The 19,515-nt window shown below is 43.6% G+C and overlaps 1 long non-coding RNA gene and 1 pseudogene across 3 annotated transcripts; both read left to right on the forward strand.

Annotated features, from left to right (window-relative positions):
• Positions 1 to 3,339: 3,339 nt before the first annotated feature.
• On the forward strand, positions 3,340 to 4,401 carry Gm13884 (predicted gene 13884; annotated as a pseudogene). Its single transcript, NR_136919.1, has one exon. The product of NR_136919.1 is annotated as a predicted gene 13884 (transcript).
• Positions 4,402 to 5,865: 1,464 nt separating this feature from the next.
• Platr14 (pluripotency associated transcript 14) lies at positions 5,866 to 18,111 on the forward strand. Of its 2 annotated transcripts, NR_040322.1 has the most exons (4): positions 5,866 to 5,888; positions 6,406 to 6,657; positions 14,543 to 14,614; positions 17,877 to 18,111. It is a non-coding gene; the product is annotated as a pluripotency associated transcript 14 (long non-coding RNA). The 2 variants fall into 2 exon arrangements; NR_040323.1 differs by lacking the exons at positions 5,866 to 5,888; positions 17,877 to 18,111 and having other exon boundaries at positions 6,141 to 6,657; positions 14,543 to 14,912.
• Positions 18,112 to 19,515: the final 1,404 nt, after the last annotated feature.

The raw sequence follows: 19,515 nt of genomic DNA on the forward strand, positions 1-19,515 counted from the left end.
AAATATCCAAAAATATAAAGAATTCAAAAAAAATCTAGTTATCAAGAAAACAAATAACCCATTAAAAAAGAAAGAAGTACAACAGCCAGGTCCTATGGGCATACGCCTGTAACGCCAGCATTCAGGAGGCAGAGGCAGGCAAGGCCAGCCTGGTCTGCAAAGTGAAATCCAGGACTGCCAGGGAGCTGCTAGACAGAGAAACCCTTTCTCAGAAAGGTACAGAACTAAACAGAGATTTCTCAAAAAGGGAACCCCAGATGGTTGAGAAACACTGAAGGGGATGTTTAGTGTCTTTAGGCTTCAGGGAAATACAAGTTAAAACTACTTTCAGATCTCATCTTACACCCATCAGAATGGCCAAGATCAATAAAACAGGTGACAGCTTTTGCTGGCAAGGATGCGCTGTGAGGGGGAACACTCATCCATTGCTGTTGGGAACACAAACTTGTAGAGCCACTATGAAAATCAGTGTGGCAGTTTCTCAGAAAGAGGGAAATTGATCTACCTCAAGCTCCAGCCATGCCACTCCTGGGTGTTTACCCAAAGGATGCTTCATTCTATCTCAGAGGTCCTCCTCAGTCATTCCATGCTGCTCTATTCATAATAGCCAGGAATTAGAAACACACTAGATGCCCCTCAACAGAAGAATGGATACAGAAAATGTGGTGTATTTACACAATGGAGTATGACTCAGCAGTTAAAAAAAATGACATCATGAAATTCACAGGCAAATGTATCGAATTAGAAAAAAAAAATCATTCTGAGTATTTACTCACTTATATATAAATTTTATCTGTTCAGTCAATGGTAACCAAGCTACAATCCATAGAAGCACAAAAGTTAGATAGAGACTGGGTGAGGGGAGTGTTGGGGAGGGGTAAATAGATCTCCCTTAGAAAAGGGAATGGAATAGTTAGTTATAGATTGATGGGAGGGAGCTGGACTAGAAGAACCAAGTGGAGAGGGGGAGGGAAAAGGGTGGCAAGGGGGACAATGTGGGAAGAGAGACACATTAACCCATTTTTTTTTTTTACATTAACCCATTTTTAAATTAAGGGATATTCAAGGAGTAGCATGGAAACTTAATAGAAGCTTCGTGTGTGTGTGTGTGTGTGTGTGTGTGTGTGTGTGTTTATATGCTATATATATTTGTTTATATATACATGTTTATATATTTGTGTATATATATTTGTATATGTATATGTGTGTATGTGTATGTGAAAGCAATCTAAATAAAATTGCTAAATAATGAGGAGACAGAGCCCCAACTAGACAGCTCTTGTCACTGTGTCCAGCATGGAGCATGGGTTCTCTAGCATGGAGAATGGGTTACATCTAATTGTCAAAGGGGTCCCATAGGAACCCCCCCCAAAAAATCCAAGCTGTTCCTAAGATTATAGGTTATTTTCCACAAACTGGTGGCAAGGTCCCATTGCTAAAGACGACATTTACACAACTCATAGAACATGAAGAAGTTGAACTGATATCTAGACAGAGCCTACACCCCTACATGCTAGCATCTTTGGTATGGGAAAGTTTTCTGCATGCTACCAAAGGAGAAGTATAAATACTAAGCCACCCACAAACCCTTTGACAGTGGTGTTCTGTCTGCAAGATACACTAGTACAATGGTGGCACAGGCTTAAGGGAGCAACCAACCAATATCTGATTTGACTTAAGGCTCACTCTTGAGATGGAGCCCTTACCTGACACTGTTTGAATGATCGAGAACCTGAGAATAGATAGCCCAGGGAACTATGGTAAAAGCAAACTCTACTGTTCTACAAAAAGAACAATAAATAACTCCTGTGACATTCTCCTACACTCATAAGTGCCCTGCTCAGCGGACATCAGAAAAGCTTCTTCCTGTAGTAGACGGGAACAAATGCAAAGACGCACAGCCAGAGATTATGTAGAGAGTGAGAGACCCTAGAACACTCAGCCCTAAACTGGTATGTCACTTCAGGGCTCAGGGAACTCTGCAGAAGAAGAGGCAGAAAGAGTGTAAGAGCCAGAGGGGATGAAGGATGCCAAGAAAACAAAACCCTGTAAGTCGATGTGGATGTGATCGTGTAGTTCATAATCCTTGTTTGGCTTCCAGCCCCAGGGACTGAGGTGCATATCATACATACCAAAGCAGACCTGCCATCCAGATTCTTCCAGCATCCCTCAGTCCCTACCTGGCACACCCTGCTCTTAACCCTAAAATTTCCAGTCCAGGGGCTACCCTTTCCCTAAAGGGCTCTTCCCTATATAATCCAGACATTGTGTGCTCTCCCTCCCCACCTCCCTCTGTCTCAATTTTTGTCAGTCCTTGAGGGCAGTGAACTCACCCGAGAGCAGCTTCACAACAAACCAGCATTTAATATAGCTGAATGGCTTGAACTGGCTCATTTCATAGGCAGAGAAATAATTTATCACTCCTGAGTTCATACACATATCAACTCACAGAGACTGAGGCAGCATGCACAGGGCCTACACTGGTCTGCAGCAGATGGCGTCCCATAGCTGAAAGGAGAAGTGGACACATGCCCATTCCCAACTGAGAAGTCATCTCCAATTGATAGCCACTTGCAAATGAAAATTTAGTTTCCTCCAAGGGCATCTCACTGGGGAAGCAAACTACTCTTAAAGGTAAGCTGTATGCCCAGCAGTAAATGGCCAAAAAATAAACCCCTAACTAAATGGCATCTTCGGAGATTCCTTGTCTCATAATGTCCTACCAGGGCTTTTCTTTTTCTTTTTTCATTTTTTGTCTCCTTATTTATTTACATTTTATTATAATTTTATTTTATTTACGGCTTCCATATTAGTGTTTTATGGGCTTCCTGAGTGTGCGAACCAGTAAGGCTCTGTCTCTTTTGCTTTCTCTTGTGCTCTTTTTTTCTGGTTGTTTGTTTTGTCCCATTCTTATGTGTTAGGGTTTTTTGTTTTGTTTTTTACCGTATTATATTATTATATTATTCCTTAGAAGACTGCTTGTTTTCTAATGAGAGACAGAAAGGGGTAGGATCCAGATGCAAGGGTAGGTAGAGAGGGATTGGGAGGAGTAGAGAGGAGGGAAACTGTAACACACACACACGTATATATATAATTTTTCAAGATTTATTCAGTTATGGATTTGGGTGTTTTGTCTTATGTATATCTGTACATTGAAAGAAGGCATTGGATCTCATAGGACCCCAGTTATAGATGATTGTGACTGCCATGTGGGTGCTAGGAATTGAACTCAGGACCTTTGGAAGAGCAGCCAGCATGCTCTACTGCTGAACTATCTCTCCCAGCCTTCAGTAATCAGGATATATTATGTGAGGAAAACAAAATCGAGAGCAAATGGCGATGGCGGAGGCGCTGAGGCGGGTGCTGGATGCCGGCTGGGCGGCAAGGCCTGGAGAGGATGGCGTTGCCTGGCCGCCATTGCTGTTGCTCGGCGCTCCGCGCTCTGCGCAGACGTCGCTGCTGTTTGCAGCCGCCCTTGAGGCGGCAGGGGAAGGCTGCGGGTCTGTCCTCTTCGTGATGCGAAGGCCCCTTCAGAGCCTGCCGCTCAGTACACCCACAGCGCGAGAGTATTGGCGGCTCCAGAAGGTTCGATTCCAGTACCCATCCTCAATTCAAGAGCTTCTCCAGCTGCTGGCCTCTGCCCATGAAGCCCCAGCACCAACTCCATCCCTTCTACTCCTGGACGGCCTGGAAGAATATCTCGCAGAGGATCCCAGTGCCCAGGAAGCCGCCTACTTGGCTGCATTGTTTCTGGATACTGCTGCCTTCTTTAGCCACCCTCTTGGAGCCAATGGCAGTTGTGGGCTTGTGTGCCCTTGAAACCCAGAAAGAAGCAGAGGCCGATGCCCCACATCTGGCATTACTTAAGCGGTATTTTCCTGCACAGTGCTGGTTGCAGCCAGATGCAACAATGCTTGGGACAGCATTGCTGCCTTCGAGCCAGCCTAGAGTTGGGCAAACTGAGCCCTAGGACAGAGTGGTCAGTGAGTTTCTTACCCTGTGGAGAGATGAAGGTCACCCCATGGCTTGCCCAGGCTTCTAAGCTCAGCCCAGAGAAAAAAGGTTCAAGTGCTGCCAGTCCTTAACTTTGGGATGTGACAACCTCCCTGGTCCTGGGTCTCCCTTGGATGGGATACTTACTTCAGAGACAGGTGCAGATTCAAAGACCTGAAAAATGTAGATTTTCTTTTTAGAAACTAGCATTATTGTCATCAGGGCTGGCAAGATCCCTTGGCAACGGGCACGATAATTTGACTGATTCCCGGGACCCTCGTGGTAGAAAGATAGAACTGACTCCTGCAAGTTGTCTTCTGACCTCCACATTTGGGTGGAAGCACACAGTCCTACACACTAATGATAAATTAGTAATGAGACCTTTAAGATAAGTAAGGCCAGCAGAGCCTTCTTTTGCCCACTCACCGTTGTCAATGAGATTCAGCCATGTTTCCTAGTTCAGGTCTTTTTATCTGCTGCATTTTTTATCCAGACAGGCTCTCTAAGTCAGGCCAGCCTCAAACTAGATCCTTAGCTGAGGCTGTCCTTGAACTCCTGATCCTCCAGCCGCATCTCTTGAGGGCGGGGCCTATGGAGTATGCTCCTGTTCTTGGCTCCTCTTGCACATTCCACGGGTGCCCGTATCCCAGTTACCTCTGTGTGTTGGCTTACGTAGTCATCCACATGACCTTGCACGTGTATTTAGGGTGTACAGTTCGGAGTGGATCCACTCCAGATAGAGTATGCACACGTTTAGCTTGCTTAGGACAGGCCAGCTTAGGGAGGGAGAGATGGGAGATCACAAGTGCAAGGTTATCCTTGGCTACATAAGGTGTGGGAAGCGATGCTGGCTCACACTGGACCCTGTCTCCAAAACCCAAAGTGGGCCAGGTGTGATGGCACAGGCCTTTAGTCCTAGCACAGAGGCAGGTAGATCTGTACGTATGTGTTTAAGAACAGCCTGCTCTACGTGGCAAGTTCCAGACCAACCAGAGCTACATAGACCCTGCCTCAAAGACAAAAACAAACTAGGGAGCTGGAGGAGAGCCCAGTGGTTAGGAAGTCTCTCACTGTAGGGAGTTGGAGAGAGAGCCCAGTGGTTGGGAATTCTCTCACTGTGACAGCCTTGGTTCTCTATCTGTCTGAGTCATTTCCACTCCCGTGAAAAACCCCTCACCCATATTCCTGAACATAAGCCTAGTAAAGCTTTATTGGTTCACAAAAAAAAAAAAAAAAAAAAAAAAAAAAAAAAAGAAAAGGAAAGGAAAGGAAAGAAAAGAAAACAAAATCGATTTCAGTAAAAAATAAAATAATAAATAAAAGCAAACGCTTTCTTTCGTAAGTAGCCTTAGTCATAGTGTTTTATATCAGCAATTAAATAGTCACTAATGCAGAAGCCTTAATGGATTTTGTGGCTATAAAAGGCTTGACATTAAAGTGTCCTGAAGAGGGGGGTTTGTCTTCAGAGAAGACTCAGTCATCCTTGAGGGTTTTCCCTGTGCTGTTGGGATGTTTTCCCTCAGCTTAAACCAAAAACAGTCTTCAAACAAACAAACAAAAACCAAAAAACCTACCACGCCCAAGGCAACTTACAAAAGAAAGAGTTTACTTATTTATTTTCCTTGTATTGAGATAGACTTTTTTTTTTTTTCTCTCACATTACATATGTTGTGGATGGCTCTGTGCTGCCTGTATTTTATGTTAATTCTGCTCCCCCGGGAGAGACTGCCTGGAATGAGGAATGAGTTATCTGCACAGGTGGCTTCTTGTGAACCAATCCCTTAAAGAATAAAGGAGCCAATCACTGGGTGAGTAGGCGGGACTTCCGGATTGGTCAGAGGAAGAGAGGAAGCAGGAGAGAGTTTTAGGTCTTTTGGAATGGGGACAGCATATATGTAAGATGTAGCTGCTAGAGTTTCCCGGTATCATGGCGGATGTGTAAGGATTCGCCACCAGAGGAATCAGATTTTAATAAGGCTTACAAGATTAGGTTTTAGTTGTTGTGCCCAGAGATTGAGTTACCATTGTTTCTGAACTAAGTTTGTGTTGGCTTTCCCTTCACACAGTGGGGGCGGCTCATCTGGGTTCAAGAGAGAAAGGTATCCTGTAAAGCATGGGTGTGCTAAATGTGCAACACAAAGGTTGTGGGGGATTTGAAGCACAGGTGGGCTTGGTAAGGACCCACCAGTGGGAACCTAGGGGGCTGGGTGGAGAGATTGTGGAGTTCTGAGTCAGAGTCTCCATGAGATAAAACAAGTTGACCAATGCCTGACCAGACCACTGGGGCAGAGAGTTGCTGGCACAAGCATGGGAACGTGTCAGTTCTTTTTTAATATTTCCCACAACAAATATATATCCTGATTACAGTTTCCCCTCCCTCTACCCCCCTCCCCGTTCCTCCCTGAATTTCAGGGTTCAGACTACAAACTGCTTCTGTGTGACTAAGAGAAGAAGAATCAGAGTAAAGAGAAACATACTCTCTTAATCTCCGAAGATTAACGGCAGGAGGAGCTCTAGAATTTCACAAAGGTGCTGTCAGGACACATGAAAATCTAGAGAAAAAGACCAGCTTGAAGAGACCAAAAAGAAGAAAGCCTGCCAATCACATCCTCCAGAGATTCTGAGACACACACACCCCTGGTGTAGGGGGACACCATCTGAAAGGTAAGCCAGCCTTGGCAGAAAGATGTGTGGGCCTCCCACAGCCTCACAAGCCTCCAGTCCAGTTGTGGGTTTGTTTTGGTTTTTTGTTTGTTTCTCCAGCAGATGAGTCAGCAAAGGAGAGGAATCCTGTTTTGCTGCCAATTGATATGACTTGGAGAGCAATGGTTAGAGGCCATCCCAAGACAAAAACTATTGTGTAAAATCAAGAGAGCATGGGGGCTTGAATGCAGGGAATAACCACAAACCAGGAACCTGAATGTAGTCTGATCCACAAAGAGAGATAACCCTGGAAGGCAGCTGTGGAGAGCAAGAGGACCAGATGTTGACTAGCCAAACAGTGTAGGTGGTGAGATGTTAGACTCAGTGAATCACACAGGGAAAGAAAGCTGGGTCCTCCATGACTAAGAACATACTGAGTCCACCAACTGAAACTGGCCTTGAGTTTGATAGTCTGAATCTGAGCTCAGCAGGTAGATCAACCTGCAGCACCACCTGTCTGCCATTCATCTGAGCAGAAACAGCAAATCCACATCTGCATCAACTGATACTTAAGAGGCTGAACAAGTCTGTATAACTCTCCTCAGCTGCATTAACAGCAAAGGAATAGACATACACACAATGGTCTATGGTTTTGTGTGTCAACTTGACACAAGCTGGAGTTATCACAGAGAAAGGAACCTCCCTTGAGGAAATGACTCCATGAGATCCAGCTGTAAGGCATTTTCTCAATTAGTGATCAAAGGTGGGAGGGCCCCTTGGAAGTGATGCTATCCCTGGGCTGGTAGTCTTTGGTTCTATAAGAAAGCAAGCTGAGCAAGCCAGGGGAAGCAAGCAAGTAAGGAACATCCCTCCGTGGCCTCTGCATCAGCTCCTGCTTCCTGACCTGCTTGAGTTCCAGTCCTGACTTCCTTTGGTGATGAACAGCAATGTGGAAGTGTAAGCTGAGTAAATTCTTTCCTCCCCAACTTCCTTCTTGGTCATGATGTTTGTGCAGGAATAGAAACCCTGACTGAGATAGTCTACATACACAATGGAATTTTTTTCAGCCTTATCTTTTTGTCACTGTATGGAAATGGATGCAACTGGAGTCCATTATATTCAGTGAATTAAACCAGTCTCAGACAAATGTCAGGCTTTTTAAAATTACACGTTTAGCGTGTGTGTGTGTGTGTGTGTGTGTGTGTGTGTGTGTGTGTTTGGATGTGCCTACCATGGCTCAGGTACCACAGTAAGCATGTGGAGGCCAGAGGACAACTAGCAAGAGAGCAAGACAGTTCTTTGTATCATGTGGTCCAGATGACACGACTCGGGTCATTAGGATTGGAGCAAATGCCTTTATCACTAAGCCATTTTGATGGTCTGGTTTCTAGATTTTATGTAGATATCTAAAATAATGCATGTATATATGACATTAAAGTAAACCTAAACCTGTCTCGGGTAACAAAGGAGAGGGAGGAGGAGAAGCAGAGAGAACATGCTCCAGTATACATGTACCATATATACTTACTGTGTCTATGACAACCGTTCCAAAGGGGTTTAACCAAGGACGGAAGATACATCCTGAATGTGGGCAGTACCACCCAATAGGCTGAGTCAGTAGGGGAAAGTACCAGGACGCATCTCTGTGGGCTGACTGCAGATGCAGACCAGTTACCTCAGGCTCCTGCTGCCAGGCCTCTCCAGGGCTCTGAGCCACAGCAAGCCTCTTAGAATGCTTGGTGTTTGGTCACCGTAAGAAGAGCAATTCATTCACCACAGCAACCAGATGAAGGCTAGGAACATGAGTGGCCTGCTGAGGAGAAGCACATCGGCCACAGCACAGGGCGTGCACCTGGAAGCTCCTAGCTGGGCTATCTCTGAGAAGCCATAGGAGGAGGAAGAGGTCCTGGAAAGATGGCTCCGTGGTTAAGAGCACTAGCTGCTTTCCCAGAGGATCCGAATTTGGTCGCCAGTACATGCGCGTTAACTCCAGTTCCAGGAGATCTAATACTGGCTTTTGGCTTCTGGGGTGCACAGTCACACATGCACGCAAAACATCTGTGAACATTAAAAAAATTTTTTTAAATAAAAAAGAAAAGATAGAGAATAAGAACTTGAGGCTCTTAGTACCCACAACAGGGGCTGCCTGCTTGTTACTCAAATAAGACCTTTTTCTTCTCTCTACTTTTTCCAAGGAGCCAGAATTGCTTAGGTAGCAGGTAGCAGGCAGCATAAGAGAAAGGCCTGAGCTTTGGTCGAAGCAAAGCTGAACTAGAGGCTAGTAACAATTCATATGTGGGTTTATTCACTGAACTGAACAATGTGACTACAGAAATGAAACTATTATTGGAAACACGTCTTCTGGGGACTTTTTGCTACCCAAATGATGACCCAAAAAGTTACAAGGCACCTACAGAAAATTTCCTCTGGGGCTTAATGAGTCATGGAGAGGAAAATACAGTTGCTTAGATTATATTTCTTTTTATATATACTGTAAGTTTTTCTTATTGTTTGTTTTTGAGACAGGGTATTGTATTGCCAGGGCTCCAGGGATTTTTCTGTCTCCGCTCCCACTCCTGAACCAGCATAATGTGTGCTATATTTTGAATGTGACTCATTTAAAAGAATTGTCCAAAAGGCACATATATGCATATAATACAATATGATACGATACCATACAATATGATACATTTTCTTTCTTTCCTTCTTTCACCATATTATAGCTATATCTGGTTAGCTCTTCCTCATAGATAGATAGATAGATAGATAGATAGATAGATAGATAGATAGATAGAGATATGGAATATATATGGAGCTGGAGAGTTAGTCACCAGTCAGCAAGCACTGGCTGCTTGCACAGAGGATCTAGGTTAAATTCCCAGTTCCCACAGAATGGCTCACAACCATCTGTAACTCTAGTTCCAGGGGATCTAATGCTCTCTTCTGGCCTCTGTTGGCACCAGGCACACATGTGGTACACATACATACATACATATAGGCAAAACACTCATGCATAGAAAGTAAATCTACAATTTTTAAAACCAATTCTTTTTTATAAGTTATTTCTGTACTGGTGAAATAAGCCAATTCAAGCCAGATTAAAACTATATATATAGATGTAGATATAGATAGATAGATAGCAGAGTTTGAGGGCAGTCTGGGTTACATCACAAGATTCTGTCTTGAAAAAAATATACACACATATATACATATGCATACATATATACACATATGCATATATATATACACACACACACACACAGGTTTATTGGGAAGCTACTATGTGGGTGAGATAAGGAAGGAGGCCAAGGAAATCAACATGGGAAGGGAGATGAAGAAAAAAGGGATGTGTGTGTGTGTGAGAGAGAGAGAGAAAGAGAGAGAGAGAGAGAGAAAGAAAGAAAGAAAGGAAGGAAGGAAGGAAGGAAGGAAGGAAGGAAGAAAGAAAGGAAGGAGAGCAGCTCAGGGAACCCAAAATGTCTGGAGTATATAGGGATGAGACTCTAGGGGAAGGGCAGCCCCAGCCCTCGGCCTGGAAAGTTCAGGGTTAGGGGGAGGGTATGCCAGGTGGGAACTGAGGGATGCTGGGAGAACTTAGATGCCAGGTCTGCTTTATGTAAGATATGCACCTCCGTGTGGGGAATTGCAGGCTGGTCTCCAGTTGAGCTGAGGTCTGAACCTTGGCCACCCCCTGAAGAGTGGGATAGAGGAATGCCCACCCAGGAATGAGTGGAAGGTGTATAACATCCCTCTCAAGCCTGACTGACCAGAGAATAGGTGGAACTCTGGCGAGGTGTAGGCCTTTTCCCTTCCCCCTCTTCCCCAGGGCCCTCCTTTTTTAGTTCCCGACACCTCAGTTCCTTGTCCCTGGGTCTGAAACTAAACAACTTTTAAAATATTAAGACTTAATTAGTTTAAAGCAAATGTATTAAGAAGTATAAAATAACCAGGTATATTGATTGCTCCATACCTATAATTCCAGCTCTCGGGCAGGGCGCCATTTCAAGAAAACCATGATTCTGTCTTGAAAAACAACTAAATGTATTGTCCTCATTTACTTTATATTGCTATGGTAAACACCATGACCAAAGCAACTTGGGGGAGAAAGGACTTTTGTTTTCATTATTATTTACAGTTTATAGTCCCTCGGGAAGGAAAGTCAAGGCAAGACCTCAAGGCTGGAATCTGGAGGTAGGAGCCATAACAGATGGTAGGACAGAACCTGCCTACTAGTCTGCCCTTGATAGCTTGCTCAGTTTGCATTTTAACACAACCCAGGACCACCTGCCAAGGTGGAGGCCACAAAGAGCCAGGCCCTCCCACATCAATCATCAATCAAGAAAATTCCCCACAGGCTTGCCCACAGATCAACTCAGCTGAGACAGTTTCTAGGTTGTGGTTCCCTCTTCCCAGATGATGTTAGCCTGGGTCACTTTGACAGAAGCCAATCAGCGGGGGGGGGGGGGGGGGGTGTTTCTTTTTAAACTACTTTACTGCTTCACACTCGGCTTAAACCCATTCTGCTTTCTCCTTCTCAAAACCCGGGCCTTGCATGGAAATTCATTCCCAACGTTCTTCTTACTTGTAAATTTGAAACAGAGTCTGGCCAACTTGCCAGACTGTCCTTGAACTCACTCTGTAGCTCAGGCAGACACCTTGAATTTGGGGTGTTCATGATTCAATTTCCTATGTCGTTGATGTTACAGACCTGCACCACACATAATTTCAGCTCAGCTAAACATGATTACATTTTTTTTACTTCGTGTGAAAGGTATTTTCATCTTGTGTGAATAAGACCTTCCTCTCTAAATTTCAAAATATTCAGTAATTAATTATTCATCTGAAAGGGAAATGTCTTTATTGATTGAAATTTGAAACTGAAACCTTACAATCTTAAGCGAAATAGTTATAAATCAACTCATTTCATCCTGGAATTATTGTTAGGCCTCATGAATATATTTTTCACTGCTCCAAATGATCGTGTTTGGCAAGTGGTTGTTGGTTTAGTTTATCATTTTTATTTTATTATTATTTCATTGTTTGTTTTTGAGACAGTGTCAGTTAGTCCAGGTTGGTCTCCTGAATTTGACACTTAATGAAGACTGCTCTGGGGCTCCGGACTCTCCTGCCCCTACCTTCCAAATACTGGGATTATAGGCATATACTACTAGGTCAAGTCTCAATAGTGTTTTGTTTGTTCATTTCAATTTATTTATTAAGTGTGTGCCTCTGTGTGTGTTTGCATGTGTGTCTATGTGTATGTGTCTATGTCCATATGTATGTGACTGTGTGTTTGTCTATGTGTATGTGTGTCTTTGTGTATGTGTCTGTGTGTATATGTGCGTATGTGTTTGTGTGTATATATATGTGTGTGTCTATGTTTATGTGTGTCTGTATGTGTGTCTTTGTGTATGTGTATATGTGTATATGTTCGTATGTGCTTGCGTGTGTGTTTCTGTTTGTCTATGTGTATGTGTGTCTGTATGTGTGTCTATAAGTGTGTATCTGTGTATGAGGGTCTATGTGTATGTGTGCATGTGTGTGTCTATGTCTGTGTGTTGGTTTGTGTGTGTATGTGTGTCTCTATGTGTGTGTGTGTATGTATGTCTCTATGTGTGTGTGTGTGTGTGTGTGTATGTGTGTGTCTGTGTGTGTGTGCGTGCGTGTGTGTCATTGGACCCACACTGAGGTCAGAGGACAATTTAAAGGAGTCAGTTCTCTCTCTCTATCATGTGGGTTCCTGGGACTGAACTCAGGTGCTTAAGCTTGGCAGCAGAGTCCTTACCCAGTCTCCCATCTCACCAGCCCCTAATAATGATCTTTTAGTGCTAACTAGGAGGATATATGTGAATCGGTTACTTGTTTTAAAATTAACTTTTCTCCTGGAGGTGGTGGCACATGCTTTTGATCCCAGCACTCAGAAGGCAGAGACAGGCAGATCTCTGAATTCCAGGCCAGCTTGGGTCTACAGAGTGAGTTCCAGGAAAGCCAGGGCTACATAGTGAGACCCTGTCTTGAACAACAACAACAAAATAACTTTTCATCTGTTTAACATTTTTGTGTTTTTAATGTGTCAGACACTGCGCTAAATGCATTACTAATCCTAATTGATTTAATCTCCGTTATAGCCATAGGAAGTAAGACGCTTGATCTAATTTCTCTGTTGGATCCAAAGAAATTACCAGACACAGCATTCTAAGGAATTGCTGTGTTTGTTCTAAGAAAAAAAATTCAATAAAATAAGAGCCTTGTTAATGAAATACAGATGTGGAAAAATAAAGGAAATCCAAGACACAAAATCCATCAGCTTGGAGTTACCGTTAGATAGTTCAAAGCAATCTACAGGAAAGAGATCTTCTACCCTTTCATGGGTCAGAGTTTAGATGTGGGCTATAAATAGTTGTCAGTAATATCTGTAAGAAGTGTTGAGTCAATGGTGGTGGCCCACATCTTTAATCCCAACATTTGGGTAGCAGAGGCAGGCAGGATCTCTGAGTTTGGTACCAGTTTGGTCTACAGAGAGAATTTCAGAATATCCAAGGCTAAACAGAAAATATCTCTCTCTCTCTCTCTCTCTCTCTCTCTCTCTCTCTCTCTCTCTCTCTCTCTCACACACACACACACACACACACACACACACACATACATGCACACCCATGTATTACCTAGAGTCAAAAGGACTCCATTTGAGCCTTGGATTTCCAGGTTAGTAGGTCACAGGTGGGTCCTTGCACATGAATTCTACCACTTCCCAACACACTACTTTGAGACAGGGTCTCTCCTGGAATTTACTCTGTAGACCAGGCTGATCTCAAACTCAAGAGAGTCACCTACCTGCCTTTGCCTCCTGAGTGCTGGGATTAAAGGTGTAAGCCATCACTACCCAGCTGACTGTAGGTAATGCTTTTAAAAGTAGACATGAAATTTATAGACTACTGGTTAATTTTTTTTTTTTGAGACTGTGGCCTGGACCTCACACACTATGTTGATCAGGCTGACCTTGAACTTACAACAGTTCTCTTGCTTCTGCCTCCCAACTGCAGGGATTAGCAGATGTGTACCACCATGCTTGTCTGTCTGATCTTGATAAACATCAACCCAAGAGAAGCTCCAAGTAAGATAGAGAAAACTCAGATGCCTGCAGGTCACTCTAAATGAGTGTAGCGGGAAGTAGCTAAGTGAAGGCTGTAAGTTTTTGTCTGTTGTTTTGTTTTGATATAGGGTCTTGGGTAGCCCCAACTAGCCCAGAATTCTCAGCATAGTTGAAGATAACCTTGAACACTGGACTTCCTACCTCTACCTCCCAAGTTTTGGGATCACAGGTGTGCACCACTATCTTTGCCAAATATCTAGTGTCTTGTGGTTTTGAGACAGGATCTTAGTAGCCCAGGTTGGCCAGGAACTAAGTTGAAGCCAAGGGTAACCCTGAAGCCCTGACGCCCCTGCTTGCACCTCTGGGGCTGTGTGATTACAGGGTTTATTTGGTGTTAGTGATCCCACACAGGACCCCTGCAGGGTGGGCCAGCACTTTTTTTTGTTTGTTTGTTTTCAAGACAGAGCCTCACAATCAGCTCAAGATGGCCCAAAACTCACTGTCCTCCTGTCTCAGCCTCCCAAGTACCAGGATTATAGGCAGCATATTTTATTTTTTCTTGTTATTTTATTATTAATGTGTGTTTGTGGGCACCCATGCTACCACATGCTCTGCCATCAGACAACGATTATGTGGAGTCTATTCTTCCTTTATGGGGGTCCTGGGGCTCAAACTCAGAACTTTTCAGTCATCAGTCTTTCAAGAGCCTTTACTGAGGCGTCTCACCATCTCCTGTAACTCCACTGGACACCGTTCAACACCCTGTTGCTTGTTCTGTCACTAATAGTTTCGTATCTCAACTGTGTGTTGCAGGTGACACCCATTCTACGGAATATAAGTACCAGCTAAAGAGGACACACACTTGAAGAAAAAGGAGACAATGAGGTCTTGTGAATGCTCTAATTTTTCAAAGCTTACTTTTAATGATGGTTCTTAAACGCTTTAACCTCCCTTCTAGTCCACCACCCACCAAAGGTAGTGAAAAGAAAGGTGATTAGGATACAGGCGAAGTGAACCTGTTCAGACATGGTTCTTTGGTGCACAACCTAGCAGGAACATCCAGGTCTCAGTGGAATCAGCTCAAATCAGCATGAAGAATTAGGACCATTAGGAGTTCCAGGAGAAGCTCTCAGCTCTGCCTCTCTGGACAAATCGATGATCAGGAAAGACAAAAGCGCGAGAAGCGTTGCAGAGTTAGCTGTACAAGCTAGCCTCTCTCACGGTCTGTTGAGTCCTATTTATACTCCCTCCAAACATCACATGTCCTCCATGGGTCTTGCCTCACCGTGTGTCTTACCTCAGCACATGAATCTGTCTCAGCTGATATCGCTCTGCTAAGCGACCAAGTCGGCAGAAGAGGCAAGAAGCCACCAGCCATCACCAGAAGGTTTTTGGTGCATTTCTCTCTGTGGAGTGTCAACAAATGAAGATCAACTACACAATGTAAGGTGGACCAAGTCATGCGTATTGTTAGCAAAGAATCCATCATGTATCCTTTCACATGCTTGCTTTGCCAAAACATCCTCTCATTTGTGTATGCTTCAGTGAAGTTTCTTCCCGTATCTGCCTTATTGAAACATCTCTTCACTTGTCTCTGTTTCAGGAAAACACTCCTTCCTGTGTGTGCCCCAGCAAAGCACAATTCAATGAAACTGACTTTCTAAAGAAACCAAAAGTTGGGGCTGGAGAGATGGCTCAGTGGTTAAGAGCACTGACTGCTCTTCAAGATGTCCTGAGTTCAATTCCCAGCAACCACATGGTGGCTCACAACGATCCATAATGAGATCCAATGCCCCCTTCTGGTGTATCTGAAGACAGCTACAGTGTACTCACATACATAAAATAAATAAAATCTTGAAAAAAGAAAAAAGAAAGAAAGAAGCTAGAAGTTTCCACTTGAATTTTGCTGTGTTAATGTCATTTTTTAATTTTTGAGACTCACTATGTAGCCAAGGCTGGCCTTGGACTCTTGATCCTCCTACTTCTGACTCCATAGTACTGATATTACAGGTTTGTGCCACCACATCTGGCCATATTGGTTTGATTCCTTATCGATTCTAAGGAGACGTCAGGCACACAAGGGTAAACTGACCCTAAAGGCTGTCTTTGAAACAGTGGAGATGTCTGGACTGTAGGTTCCTTCTGGTGCTTTGCTTCCTTGGTATAGAAATAGCCTTCGTGTTTTATTTTCAGTGACAGAAAGGAAGGGCGGGGGTCATTTGAGCAGACTGAACCAGACCATAACCAGACTTGGGTAGGATGAGGTGGAGGAGGAGCCCCAGGAAATAGAGCAGGCGGGTGACAGCTGTGATGGACAGAAAAGTGTGTGTTGATCCCTTAGGAGCCAGCTCGATGCTAGAAAGTGACTCTGAGGGAGGGGCCCAGAAGTGAGAATGGAGCTGGGCGTCCAACTTTGCTGAGAGTTCTGGGCCCATTGATAAACATTGTGTTAAATTATCACTGTTATTTTTTTGAGATTATAACATAATTATAGCATTTTCCCCTTTCCTCCTTCTAAACTATACCATATATCCCTCCTTGCTCTTCAAAATCATCACATTCTCTTTAATTATTGTTATATGCATATCTGTAGATGTAGATATTCCTAAATACGTAAGTACCAACTGCCCAGTCTATATCATGTCACTTGTATGTATGTTTGCAGCACTGGCCACTTGGTACTGAGTAACCAGTTGGTGAGCTCTTCCCTGGGGAAGACTGTTTCTCCCGCTCTCCTGAGTTGCCTGCACTTCTTTGTGTAAGGTTGAGGCCTCCTGGGACTTTTTTGTTGTTGTTGTTGCCCTCCAGAGGTAGAAGGTAAGTCCCTATTGCCGAGGATGCCATGTGCTTCAGACACAGGCCCCAAAGGCCCCTGAGCTGGAACTGGCCTGAATGTCCTGTCCCTGAGGACTGGCTTTCCTGGCCCCAGAAAGGGTAAGGTTGCAAGGGAGGGAAGCAATCAACGATCCTAACCAACTAGGACACCTACAAGCCACAGCAATGACCAGCATGGCGTGATGATCCTAAAGATGCAAAAGTGGATGCCATTCATGTATTGGCTGTAATCAATGGGACTCTAATTGGACTTAAGACCTGCTGAACAAGAGGGAGCTCACGACTAGTACCAGACACCTAGCCAGCTATTCAGGAATGGTGAAGACCGTTTTACTAAACCAGAATAACCCCTAACTACTCACAGATAAGGAGAAGAAACTCTTTAGCTGTCACCAAGGAAACTCCTCTTTGCAACAAGGGACCACAACCAATCAAAATGAAGAGCTCAACATTTTAAAATTTAATTGAATTTTGTGTTTTCAGCATGGGTGTGTTGATTACATTTATTACGTCTGCCCATCACATGTGTATCTGGTGCCATCAGAGGACAGAAGAGGGTGTCAGATGCCCCAAAATTGGAATTGTGGATGGTTGTGAGATGCCCTGTGGGTGCTGGGAATGGAACCCAGGTCCTCTTGAGGAGCAGCGATGCCCTGGATCCACTGAACATCTCTCCAGCCCCCAGGGTGAGGTGGGAATTTCTGGTTTCTTTGGAAACTCAGTCATGTCACGAGGTGTTTTTCTGGATGCTGTCTGGGGAGAGGCTGTTTTACTGAAGCATGTGAGAGCCTGTGATGTTTTGCTGTCGTGGACACTTGAGAGGGTGTGTGATATTTGGAAAGAATGTAATCGGAACTCCACGAACAGTGAAAGGAGGTTCTTACATTTCGATGTGTACAATGCTTCACTGGTCTTCGCTGGTCTTCACTCTGTAGAGAGAAACACACCAAAGAACTTCCTATGGTATTCTGGCTGATTGTGGCTGCTTCCATGGACTTTTGTCCATTCGACAGAGCCTTGTGGTTTGTGCTGGATCAAACCAGCACTGCTGCTTTATGTTTGGTGCTTGCTATTGAATTGGACTGCTGGTACCCTAACAACAATGAATGGAATTGCCCCCAAAGAACTACTTCTAAACAGGTCTACAACTCCCTTTTCCTATAGACCTCCTTCTTCCTCTACCTCTGGTTGGTGGGCTAGAAGGGAAGTTGAAGAATTTAAGAACCCTAAATAAAGTAGATTTAGAGAAAAACCTCAGCCTACACAGAGTTTAACATTTTTTTAGCAACTTAATTTCTTTTAATGTGTACAGGTATTTTGCCTGCTCATATGTCTATGCCTGGTGCCCCCAGAGGCCAGAAGAGGACATCAGGAGTTAAAGACAGTTGTGACCCACCATGTGCTATATGACAAACCCAGGCTCTCTGGAAGAGCAGCCAGTGAGTGCTCGTGAATGCTGAGCCATCTCCCTAGCAATCAAACTGGAGAAATGATGGCATTGTGCCAGGTTGGATTAGGTTAAATAAAAATCGTAATCATTGGCTAGGCAGTGGTGGTTCAAGCCTTTAATTATAGCCCTTGAAGACAGAGGCAGGGGGATCTCTATGGGTTTGAGGCCAGCCTGGACTGCAGAGTGAGATCCAGGCCAACCAAGGCAATGTAGAGAAACTCTGTCTTGAAACAAAACAAAACAAAACAAAACAGTACAATACAATACAATACAATACAAAGTTACAATCACTGCTGGGCATGGTGACACAAGCCTTTAATCCCAGCACTTGGGAGGCAAAGGCAGGAGTGTGTCTCTCTGAGTCCAAGGCCAGCTTGGTTTGAATTTCAAGTTCCAGAACTACCAGGACTACAGAGTGAGACCTTGTCTCAAAAAGCTCATTAATTAATTAATAATTAAAAAGTCTTGAGAAAAAGGAAGAAGATGGTAAACTTTGTTAGCTTCTCAAATATCAGATCTTGTTACTTTCAATAGAAAAAGGCTAGGACCTTACCCTTCAATATTTCTTATGTACTTTATAGTATTGTGTTTATTTCTCTCCAAAACTCTACATACAAGTTCTAGGAAAACGAGAATACGGGGACACCATATTCTACTTCATATCCAAAATTTTGGAAAACTGATCTCTTCTTCTCTTTTTTAGAGACACACATGGAAGGGTCATCCAGTGTGTGACATGAGAAGCAGCTACTCTGCAGCTGTACCTTAACCTGTCCTATGTCTCACACGTCCAAAGGCGTGAGAGGCAGAATGCTAGAATAATTGTTTCTGACGGAAAGAAAGCCATCCTGCGTGTAGCTGATCAGTGAAAACAACACACTGAGCCTCTGGGTAGTGGTTAATTACATGTAAGAAGATTTGCCTAATAAATCCTCTGATCGGGCTTCTCCTGATGCCCCCCTCATCCAAATACGCTGTTAGGTCACTGGAAGGCACAGCCAGGGTTATTAAGTAGTTCTTGTTTTCTAAGATGAAGTGAAAAATATTAATGTGCTGCCAAATTACTTAAGTAGAAGCCCCTTTTCAAAAAAAAAAAAAAAAATGCTTTTCTTTGAAAGGATTCACACTGCATTACCAAAAGCCCTTCTAACTAATCAAAAGCCAAAACTTAAAAATGTGGTAATTTTCTTACAAAATAAACTTAAGCAGTCGCCCTTTTTTAGATGCTTAGCAAATTGTGATTTACGTATTAGAAATAGATTTTGCTCAAGAAAAAAAAAAATAAGTGCATCGAATTTAAAATATAGACATTCCTTAAAGGTCTCTTTTTCTCTTGGATAAATTTAAAAGATTCCAGAATGTGGCAGGTGGGTGGCGCGTGTCGCCTTCCAGCCGAAGCAAAGCAAACTTAGGAACAGATTTTAAAAAATAGATTAAGTGTTTTCTAAGCCACGGCTTGCCTACACTAGCCAGCTGAAAGCTTTAAATAATTTAATCCCTA

The sequence above is a fragment of the Mus musculus genome, chromosome 2, assembly GCF_000001635.26.
Source record: "Mus musculus strain C57BL/6J chromosome 2, GRCm38.p6 C57BL/6J".
In the NCBI taxonomy this organism is placed as follows: Eukaryota; Metazoa; Chordata; class Mammalia; order Rodentia; family Muridae; genus Mus; species Mus musculus.